The following is an 8,291-nucleotide window of genomic DNA, read 5'->3' on the forward strand; positions in this document are numbered from 1 at the left end:
GACAGACAGACAGACAGGGGGGGAGAGAGGGAGAGAAGGGGGGGGAGAGAGAGGGAGAGAGAGAGGGGGGGAGAGAGGGAGAGAGAGTTGGGGGGATAGGTAGATGGTTCCCCGAGTTGGCCCGTTTGAGACACCCTTCCTGAAGCTCTATCAGCCCGTTAACACATCCAGCCAGCTGAAGGCCCAGCCAAGGGTTCTCAAGCAAGAACACAATAATGAAGGGAACATTCACTGATTGAGCCATGAGCATCTGCCATGCTTAAAATACGAGAGACAGAGAGAGAGTGAGGGTGAGAGTGTTAGAGTTAGAGTTAGAGAGAGAGACTGAGGGTGATTGTAGGGGTAGGGAGGTGTCGAGCTGGAGAGAGGAGGGGGGTCGTAGGGGGAGGGAGTGGTCGAACTGGAGAGAAGGGGGTCGTAGGGGGAGGGAGTGGTCGAACTAGAGAGAGGGGGGGGTCGTATGGGGAGGGAGGGGTCGAACTGGAGAGGGGGGGTCGTATGGGGAGGGAGTGGTCGAACTGGAGAGAGGGGGGGTCGTATGGGGAGGGAGGGGTCGAACTGGAGAGGGGGGGGGTCGTATAGGGAGGGAGGGGTCGAGAGGGAGAGAAGGGGGGGGGGGAGGTGTTCTCTTTGTTAACCAGATGGTGATCCCCTTTGAAGCTCCTCTAGGTGTGATAGGCAGTCTTCACGACAATGTCTCTCATCCCCCAATGTTTAAACAATGCTTCCACCATGTGGTCGACCATAATCGCCATTAAAAAATGCGTTAACATGGCCACCGACATGACGAGAACTGTATTCCATACAGATTGTCTTTGTTTCATGGGACCTAGAGACACCACCACGTGTGGACTCCCATTCTAGTCTTCTGGGCCTAATAACACCACGGTATTGCCGACTCGACAATGCTCTGAACACTCTTTCCAGCTTCGAGGTCTCAACGAACTGTTTAATACAACTTGGATAACAATTTAGCTCATCAGTAGGCTACTGTGTCCCGGTCAAAACACGGACACGTCGAAAACTTAACAAATTCTTTATACAGATCACCTCTAAAACCCCGTCGGGTATCACATTTAGACAAACATATATACAATTCTGGCCCTTTGTTTCCTCGGTTTAGTCTTATAATGGCGACTAAATCATTGTTTATAATTAATTCCCAATCGGAGTTATCAGCGATCATTCATCTTTACTTCGGCTTAACTGTAATGACTATGGACCGGAATAACGGAGCTTTCACGAAAACGAATACTGATTACCTCTGCCACCTAAAGTTCCTATAACTAATCTATGCAGAATTAGTCTTTGCGACAATAGGTTCTGCTTACCTTATTTTATTGGGCCCGTGGCAGGGATGATCAGATCCTCGTGTTCGATCGGCTCGGTCAGTCCAGGTCCGCCTTTCCTTGGATAAATCACGTCAGGGTCACCAAATTGTTGTGGATTTTGGTCCAGGAAAGGCCGCCGAGACAGGATCGCTTTTAACTCACTTTATTTGGTTAAGGTTATTGGCAGTGGTTAATTTGAGCCGGATCCTGCCGGAACAAGATCCGGCACCTCTTAATTTTGGCCTCCCTGTGTTCCGGTACCTATTTCGGCAGATCCGGCACCTCTCATAAAAAAATAATTAAAAAAACACATAAAAAAAATGTTTAAAATAAAATAAAAATAAAATAATAATATGCATGTATTAATTTACAGAACAAATCCCAAAAATGATATGTTTTTTAAGATTTAACGTCATTTGAAATCAACAAACCACGCCCCCGTCACTATTAGCCTACAGAAAAAATATTAAACATTTGAAATTCGCCGCATCTCAGGAGAAGGAAGAGAGAAAAAACCGTTAGGCATTTCGCAAACATGTCAAAGAGACAGTTGAATTTACTGTCCTTTTTCAAGAAAAAAGAAGAGTTGCATGACTCAAAACGAGTCAGAAAAGCCGGCGACGAGGGCAGCTGCAGCGGTCACGGTAAAAACCTGCTGCAGCAGGAGGCTAGCTCCGCTAGCCGGGTTCACCCACAGCTAGCCAAGCCGGGGCAGGAGGCTGGCACCGTGGCAGCAGCTGGTCAGGTTCACCGCCAGCCGGAGCAGGAGCCAGCTACAGCGCTAGCAGTCAGCCAGGTGGACCACCAACAGCCGGAGCAACAGGCGGGTACCCTGGCATCAGCTAGCCCGGTACAACAGCCGGAGCAAGAGGCGGGAACCGCCGCCGTGACATCAGCTGGTTCACAGGAGGAAGATTCGGAAGGAGAGGGGAGCGCACTGAGCGGAGATGGGACGTCCGGGATGGGATGCACAGTTTGGACAGCTACTCAGTTCAAAGTTAAGCAGAGCTACTACCCCTGGCTTCTTATGAAAAATGCAGGTTTTGGCTGCACAACGTGTAAGGCGGTGGGGACTTTGGGGGCAGAGAAGACGGGGGGGATGAAACTCGCAAAAGAGTGGGTTTCATGCACAGTAACCTCATCTGCTCCAGATATTAAAAAACAGCAACGCGCAATCAGAAAAAAAGTATTTGAACATGCCCGTACCAAGGCTCACCTAGCAGCAGCAAGCATTCTTGAAAAGGCAAAAGTGGACACTTTAGGACAGTCTATAATTAATAGTCAGTCTGAACAGATAGCCACTACAGCTCGCGTATTTCGCACGGCGTACAAGGAGGCTAAACGCCACCGTCCCGCATATGGGTTCGAACATGAGATTGATTGCCAAGAATTAAATGGACTCGATATGGGGAGGATTTTACATTCCAATGTTGCGTGTGTAAACATACAGAAACATATTTCTCAAGAAATGAAAAGAAAACTGTTTGAAAAAATAGTACAGTGCACCCCCAAACTCAGTTTAATGCTGGATGAGTCAACCAGTTTAAGCAAAAAGAGCTGCTTAATAATATACCTTAGGGCTCAGTTGCCTGATATGGACAAGCCTACAAACATTTTTACTGAACTCGTAGAGCTAGATGATCTAACTGCTCATGGTATTGTCCACAAACTGTTGTCTGCGCTGGAGCGCCTGCATTTGACACAGGATTTTCTCTCTAAAACCCTCATTGGAGTAACTTGTGATGGTGCTTCTGTTATGTTAGGGCGTAAAAGCGGAGTGGCGAGTCGGCTCCAGGCCATTTTCCCTAACATTACTGTGTGGCACTGCTCAGCCCACAGGCTTGAACTTGCAGTCGCAGACGTAGTGAAAGAGATGGGCGCCATAAATCACTTTAAAATATTGATGGACAAGTTATACGCAGTGTATAGCACATCTAACAAAAACCGAATGGAGCTGAGAGAGTCTGCTGAGAGCCTGGATGTCCAGCTATGCAAAATAGGTCGTATTTTAGACACTAGATGGGTGGCATCGAGTTTTAGAACCGTTGAAGCAGTGTGGAAGAATTATCCAGCACTTTACAAGCATTTCAAAACTGCATCAGAAGATCCCTCCCGTGATAGTGTCACAAAGCAAACATACAGTGGGCTTGCTATGCGCATATCATCGCATGCGTTTGTTAACAACTTAGGCATAATGTGCGATGCATTGCAAGAATTATCCGAGCTCTCAGTCGAGCTTCAAAAACGAGACATTACCATCATTTCAGCACACAAGACAATTTGTCGGGAAATCAGGGTACTTGAGGCCATGTCGGATCGGCCAGGGCGCTACACTGAACTGAGCCAAAGGGGAATTGGGGAAAACTCTTTTCATGGCATCACGCTGAATGGAGGAAAATCAAGCGACAAAACACTCGACCCCAAGCAGTTTTTCCTAACTGTGGCCAAGAACTTGGAGAATCGCATGTTATCTCAAGGAGGCCGGATGCCAGATAAAACTGGATATAACAAGTTCATTGAGGAGTTGAAGGTGCTTTACGCACAGTACTGGCCCGAGGACGCAGGTGCGCTGTATGGAGAGACTGAGGTTGAGTCACTGTGTCAGCGCTTCAACATTGACAACCCGCGCGCAGTCATACGGGCCTACAGAAAGTACAGAGACTCAGATGGAAAAGACACCCCCGATGAACTGATGGAGTTACTTGTTGCTGTCAACAGCATCCCCATTGCAAGTGCTGAATGTGAGCGCGGATTTTCTCAAATGAACTTGATTTGCACTGCCAACCGTGCCTCACTGCTCACATCCACCATATCATCTTTACTCTTCCTAAATCTTGTTGGACCCCCCCTCGCTAAATTCAATCCAGTCCCGTACGTGAGGTCGTGGGTGGCCAAAGGACACAGAACTGCCACAGACACGCGCAGCAAAGCCCGAAAAAAAGAGGAGGAGGAGAATCCGGACATGCTCGTGATGTGGGGTGTTTTGGACAACTAAATGGTGAGCATACTTTATATTAATAGGCCGCCGTGCCAATCTTTGAATAATAATAATAATGGAAGATTTGTGTGATTTATAAAAAGCTCTCTTTTTTTTTTGACCTGTTGAGAAATTAATTGCTGACTGTAGATACTGTAAGTCCCACCTGTGGTGATGTGGGCATTTGCCTGTGCTGTGCGGAGTATAGCCTAAAATAATTGTAAATTATCGTCATAACATTTATACCATGGATATTATTTGAAATTGAGTCTTGTAAGTCCCACGGCGTGGCAAGTGGGCATTTGCATGTTGTTTTCAACACGTTTTGTGTATACGTTCCGGGACCTGTGCCCGTCTCGTCATCCCGAGCTGTTATATGTACTTTGCGTTCCGGCACCTTATGATTTACAAATTAAGCACTGGTTATTGGTCTATTGTCTATCGTCTATGAAACAAAAGGAGAGGAATGGTAAATAACACGCGCGGAGCGTCTCAGAGCTTAGCATCCAGGATACGCTGCTGAGAGATTCTGAATCTAAACTGGCGGAGTCCGAGTTAAATAAGAAGGTAAAAGGTGGGCGTGTTCTGTGGCTTTAAAAGCCCGCCCCCTTTCATCTATGGTTTTCCCACTTCCTCTGTGTGTCCGTTGCTGCCCCTAGTGTAAATGTTTCGTAACTTTGTCAAATGTGTTCAGTGCTGCCCTCAGGCGATTAGGAGGGGAAATTACCTCTAAACTATGCTTGGTGCTACTGGATATGGCTATGCAAGAGTATTACAGTAAAAATGTATCGCTAGGGAATATTACAATTAAAAAATGTCACATGGTTCAAAGTCTGCTTCCTTTTTGATCTGTCTTCCACACTGAGGAGCCCAGAAGCCCGATATTTATTTTCAATACCTTAGTGACCAAATTTAATGTTCTGTCTCTTTTCTAAAGGCTTACGCTGTGTTTTGGTGAACTGAATTTCTTTAATCGATGGATCCTTATTTCCTTTTGTTTTTACTTTTTAATATTTTCATATGACAAGGGGCAGCACATTGTCATCCTGGAGAAGATTAGGTACAGTATTCTCTTTAGAATATTCTTATTGTCTTACTATGTAAAACTGAAATTACTAAATTAAACAGATTCCACAACATGTTAAAGGTATCCCTTTAACATGTTGTGGAATCTGTTTAATTTAGTAATAGTAATAGTATAGTAATAGTAATAGTAACATCGGGTCTCATTTCCAAGTGAGCCAGTGTGTTATTTATCATTGAAGACCATTTTCAACACTTTTCATTCAGTCCTTCTAGTTGCAGAAATCGAGTCGAGGGGAACTGCTAGCCTGCCAATAAAAACAGTTTTACCCACTCCAAAGTACACCCAATGCAAACCAATTATAATGCCCGACTATCGATGTAAATGTCTGTGTTGATAGAATAATATTAGAAATAAAACTATCCTTGTATCGCAATGATCACATTACATTTTGGGGGACTACTTTCTCAGCAGCGGCGGAATTTCACTTTGCTCCGGTGTAGCAACCAATTCACTACAGCAGGTAAAGCAAGATAAACAGAGAAGCACACTCCAGGTATGATCAGTCCGCCGCTGCCGTAGCTTGCTTCCAACTACAGGGATTACAAACAAAATGCAATGCGATGCAAAGGTAAGTTTATTTCTAACACTATTCTATCAACACAGACATTTACATCGATAGTCGGGCATTATAATTGGTTTTTACGCTTTTATGGTCGCGACCTGGTCGCTCGTGTGATGTGCAATCTGGTTGCGGAGTGACATAATGAAAGATCTGATGGTGATGATGCTTAAGTCTAGCTGTGGTAAAGCACAAGTCTAGCTGCGGTAAAGCACAGTGGTGTGCGTTGTTGTTGTTGAAGATCATCTGTCTTGTTGTTGATGTAATGCAGTAGCGCATAGTGTGATGCACATATGGCTTTGTTGGCTGTATCGGCACCTAATATGATATTTGTGGGCATGTCTGTGGGGGGGGGGGGGGGGGCGTTGGAGTTCGTTACTGAAGGCCCTGACTTAATCCCCACTGTACACAACTGTCGAGACTAATTATTTATTTAGCATCACAAGGAGGCGTGGCCAAGTCTCTTTCTCTCCCTCTAGGGCTCTAGCTGTGGTTTAAACCATAGAGTCCCCCTGTGAAAGTGGTACAGTCCAGCAACATGTTACTAGGAGGATTTATACAACTGTAAATCCCCAGTCGCTATGCATAAATATTTAACTTGTGATTTAAATATCAGGACAATTAAAGGACTTCTGTCACGTCCTTCTTTTCAATTTTTAGTAGCATGAAGACAAACAAATCACTTGAATATTGAAGTTAAGTTAAGTTATCCTTTATTGTCCTTTTTGGGGGGAAATTCTTTTCAGACAAGTTACTGCACACTTGGTGAAGTGAGCATGTGCCAAGCAGCCCGCAGCTCACACACACACAGCATGCACACACGCACACACCGCATGCACGCACACACACACACACACACACACACTGCATACACACACACCGCACACACATGCACACACACACACACACACACACACACATGCACAGGCACACACTGCACACACGAGTGATGCAATCTTAAAGAGGCAGCGTCCCTATAACACAGAACAAAAACATGTCAATAAGTGAATTATGTCTATAGAGTCCACCACAAGACTACACTTTGTTGCTAAAATATAATATTACTCTCTTCCTTGAGCCTCCCGAAATGTCTTGCAATATTGATATCCCCCTTCCCCCCTGCCGACTGTTTTAGTTGTTTTATTTTTCTAATGTTTTGTGTGTAGGCTATGTGTGACTCTAGGCTACTGCTGCCTGTCTTGGCCAGGTCACTTGAAGAGATGTTTAATCTCAATGACGTATTCTTCTGGTAAAAAACAACTTAAACTCTCACGTCAGGTAGCCAATGTACAATCCACAATCTTGCCTTCACACCCCCCCTTCTCCCTCTCCCCCTCCCCCACACAAGCCTGTGCTTTATTTCACTATAGGTAGGTTGCTGCCTTAGCTGTTGTTACACTTAGTAGTACTATGGTGCTTCTGTAAATTAACACCATTTTCAGCTGTTTGTTATTATTATTTTCAACTAACCAATAGTAGTTGCACTTTGAGCCCCGAATAACAATAAAAGCTATTGAATAATTGATTTGATGAAAACTTATCACACACACACGCAGAGAGAGAGAGAGAGAGAGAGAGAGAGAGAGAGAGAGTGCGAGCGACAGCGAGAGAGAGAGAGAGTCCTCCTCCACCGACAGACAGGCCTAATATCTGATGGCTATATGTCTTTATTTCTTATATTTGTAAAGTGGGAAGGCTCTCACAGAAACGTTCAGGAGGGGAGGGGGGAGGAGCTGCCGGTTGTTTGCGATTTGATTCTTGATTCTTGAGCTCTCAGACGAGCGCTGACTTGCGCGCCTTTTTTAGATGGTGAACGTAAACGAAGGAAAGCTCTCTGATTGGACGGGCAAGACTGACAATTAGGCGGGCCTAGGCCCGTCCAGGCCCGCCGTGGCCACGCCTCTGCTCACCTAGCACCGTGTGAAATACTAAGTATGACTAAGTAGAGTGAAATGCAGACTAGAACGTAGACAAATCTACCTGCTGTACGAGCAGCTGGAAGTCAATTCATACAATTTTCGTCGTTTCTGAAGATAAACTAATCTGCAAGCATAATATACTTCAGAGCAGCCAATAGTAACCGCATTTCACATTTGGTTCAGCCACTTCAGTAGCAGGCATGAGTGTGAGTGAGTGTGTGTGTGTGTGTGTGTGTGTGTGTGTGTGTGTGTGTGTGTGTGTGTGTGTGTGTGTGTGTGTGTGTGTGTGTGTGTGTGTGATGGAGGGAGTGCTGTGAGTCTACACAGTAACCTTTGATCCAGACAAGTGGAATACAGATCTCTCTCTCTTCAACTCAATTCAATTCAAAAAAGCTTTATTGGCATGAGAAACAAACGA

General features: G+C 45.2%; 1 protein-coding gene across 1 annotated transcript in view; it reads right to left on the reverse strand.

Annotated features, from left to right (window-relative positions):
* Positions 1-8,291, reverse strand: part of LOC311369505 (NLR family CARD domain-containing protein 3-like) — a gene marked incomplete at its 3' end in the record, with an annotated part of 218,310 nt that overhangs the window by 121,997 nt on the left and 88,022 nt on the right. The window lies entirely within an intron of this gene.

Source organism: Micromesistius poutassou (genome assembly GCF_964030765.1).
Source record: "Micromesistius poutassou genome assembly, chromosome: 24".
Taxonomy (NCBI): Eukaryota; Metazoa; Chordata; class Actinopteri; order Gadiformes; family Gadidae; genus Micromesistius; species Micromesistius poutassou.